This window comes from Penaeus monodon, chromosome 25 (genome assembly GCF_015228065.2).
Source record: "Penaeus monodon isolate SGIC_2016 chromosome 25, NSTDA_Pmon_1, whole genome shotgun sequence".
NCBI classification, from domain to species: Eukaryota; Metazoa; Arthropoda; class Malacostraca; order Decapoda; family Penaeidae; genus Penaeus; species Penaeus monodon.
This window is the reverse complement of record NC_051410.1, coordinates 10036902-10040309: the sequence shown is the minus strand read 5'-3', so window position 1 is coordinate 10040309 and position 3408 is coordinate 10036902. Positions and strand designations below refer to the sequence as shown.

General features: G+C 42.8%; 1 protein-coding gene across 1 annotated transcript in view; it reads right to left on the bottom strand.

Annotated features, from left to right (window-relative positions):
• LOC119589519 overlaps positions 1-2292 on the bottom strand; it is a gene marked incomplete in the record, with an annotated part of 32970 nt that extends 30678 nt beyond the window's left edge. The window contains 1 exon segment of the mRNA XM_037938120.1: positions 2159-2292.
• Between the last annotated feature and the right edge of the window lie 1116 nt (positions 2293-3408).

Below are 3408 nucleotides of genomic sequence, written 5' to 3'. Positions count from 1 at the left end.
TATCCGCGCACTAAGTTAGCTCATTCCTGTTTCAGGTAAACGAACACCTCAGAGCAGAAGTGACACCGTCGGGCCTCAGCGGGCGTTGGGATGACACGGTGTCGTGAGCCGTGATGGCAGAGAAGGCTCGCATCTTCGGTCATGTTCCCCTTGCATGATCCCCTCCCCGGAAGTAGGTGCGCCCCGGGGTGTATGGTGCGCGTCGACCCCTCCTCAGGATACGGCCGGCGGACGACGCAAAAACAATCTATTTTTGCATCGCCTGTACTGGGTGGACAGCTGCCCTGCCGTTTGTCGTCCGTTCGAACTCGCCCAGACTCGCCCCAACGCCTGTGCTTCTTGCGAGAGTTGAATCGCGTTAATGAACCATACTTCGGGCTTCACTTTTTGTCTGATATTACCTGAACAACTCAGCATCTAGACTTACTGGTTTACTTAAATTCATTATATCTTCCACTCTACCTTGACCTTCCTCCTTACTTTACTGAACCGCACAGTTCAAGCTGCAACATGCAAGCAACATCGGACACGATTTAGCACACCTACACGGGGTCTGAGCTTCATGACCGTGCTTGACTTCAGCGCCTTCAGGAACGAGCGCCGTGATTCATGCTGGTTACGTCAACCGTGTTTTTATTCGGGCGAGAAGACTGTCCCTCTCACATTCTCTATATGTCTTGTTCGCCGTTCAACCGCCGTTCACTTTTCCCTAGCGTCGACGTCTGTTTCGAGGCCTACTTATGGGTACCTAGTAACTAACGGGGACTTGTACCTTTTTTCCTTCATTTATTTTTAATCGGTGATACGAGTTTGATGCAAGGCTGGAAGCCTTTTGTTTGCTGCCGTCCACAATGACGCAACTCTACAGCTGGTCAGACCTTGGAACCAGTATTCTTTGGAAACATTTTTTTCTCTTCTCATTTTCAACTTGTTTCTGGTAAAGAAATATGTCTTTTACAGCTACTGCCTGATTCTATAGTTTTACACTCTTCAAAGGCGGGTATACCGATCAAAACCACTCATTAACATGGAAATAAAATAAAGCGCAGGTGACGATATTCTACGCAGTTCGAAAAATAGTGAAATATAACGTACGGCTGAAGAACAGATGTGCGCGTGTGGGTGTATTCGACTACCCTGTCACAGAGGAGAACCAGGCGCATTTGACCTTTTTGTTTTCGCACTCCCGTTACTATTATAAACTATCCACGGCCGGGGCTACTTTCGCTTCTATGGTTATTCATGCTCCTTAGTGGCGATTTACAAGAGGTTAAAGGAGAAAGGTTAAACAAATTGTGCCTTACTATCGCGTGATCCCATCTTAAATACAAAAACTCCCGACCCATTTTGTGGCTAATATTTTTCCCTCTTTTTTCCTGCCCGAGAGACCTGTTATCTGTCTATTTTTAACCTATATCCCGTAGGGTACTTAAATAGAACACAAGAAAAAACTAAACTTTCGTAAATACAAGACAGGCAATACGTGTACATATCACTGTATTTTTTTATTTAATCAAATCTCTCGCTGTATCAACCTTGAGATGCACGGACCCATATCAAAATATATTCACTCTTTATAACGTTTTCCGCAGCACATTAACAGCGATTTCGATATTCCACAATCAACATCCTGAGTTCTTCGCTATTTATCCTAGATGCAAATTACCGAGGGTCTCAAGGTCTAGGGTGTGCAAACCAATATATATATTTTTTATTCCTGTCCACTAGACAGCAGACCTTGAAGATGAGAAATCTATTTGGTCTGTGCGAAAAAAAATCGCTAAACGCTGTTCCTGTGCTTTAAATAAACAAAGAATCACAGAATGAGGTACGCAGTTCTCCCGAAGGCTATTCCTTGCCTCTGGGCTCTGTGTAAAGCCTTCACATTCCCTCCTTCTCGTGGTTTTATCCACTGCTTTCAGGGTACGTTACGAAGCCCTGGGTACTCTGTTCTACCATGCGTGCTGATCCCCCCAAAAATCAATATCTAAACACTTTTTTGGATCAATATTCAGTACAGTACAGCAATCACAAACACATCGCACTCTGCTCAAAGCAAAAACTCAAGTTGTACACGTCGCATCCACTGTCGTTCGATTACCACTTTGCACTCACAAGATAGAGGGAGAAAAATAAATAATTCACTCATTACACTCACCAACACTGGTAGATTGACGTTCGAATCTACTTCTTGACAGTACTGTTTGCGCGTGTGCCCCAGTCGTTTTCGTTCGACGCAGCAAATCGAAATGTGGAACGGGCTTCAACAATCACTTTCACTCAGACTGGCGCATAGTGACCACAAACACCTTGAATAGTGTAGATTACGCTCGGTACGGGGTACTCAGCTATTACGCTCCTTCTGGGGCCGCGAACAGCTGATCTCTTGGCCCTGTCCCGAGCATAATCTCACCTGCAAATAGACAAAGCATTTCGGTTTATTTGAAGAAATATCACATGCATCGGATAAGCATATCTGAAATCTGAACATTACAATATGGTTACTAATAAATTATACCACATTATAGAAACTTCATGTTCCCATGAAGGTAAAAGTAACAACAAAACGAAACAAATTAGTACAAACTGGCACCCAAATGATAATAGGCTACCGTCCATACACAATAAATTTTCACATCTTCGGTCACAAGGTTAAGAGCGATCTTATCACAAATATGATAAAAGATATCAACATCTTACGCTGTGAACAGATAAACTCCTTTGTTAAAGTAACATTTTCTTTGTTCATGTCATAGGAACCCCTTTATCTTAGCTCCCAAACAGGAAATGTTGAAGCCATAGGTGTAACACAATCTACTTAATTGAAATTTTTGTTTTTTCGTTAATACTCTGCGACTAAACATATTCCCACTGTAAAGCTATCCATATATCAAATTTAACACAGAAAGTTTGTGTTCGTGTGTCACAAGTGAACAAAATAATTCATAAACATTTTTATGGGCATTCGAACTCCAGATCAAACCAGAGAATTAAAAGCAATTTCCATAGCTATACAACGGACGAAGGAAGTAATGAGACAAAAAAGTATATACATTTTGCTCATCAAGTAACGTCCATCAGCCATGCACTGGTCGCCACAAGGGGGGACTTCGCTATCCTTTGCGTACCCAGTGAAGGTCAACATGTGAAAGCTTTTGTCGCAAGTCCTAACGTTTATCACATCAGCATTCGGGTGCTGTTGGTTGTTCGCTGTTGTGCTGCATGAGAGGCGGGGATGAGAGTCTGCGAAGCCTTGAACATTTTCATAATGGGATGTGTATTTTCTCTTCTGCTTTCCGCATTGGGATTCAAGTTGTGTAGGTCATTCGAAGTTAGACCTAGAGAGATGTATGGAAGGAATATGAAGTGACCACGGTATTGATTTAGTAGTGGTACTTGGATTAAACT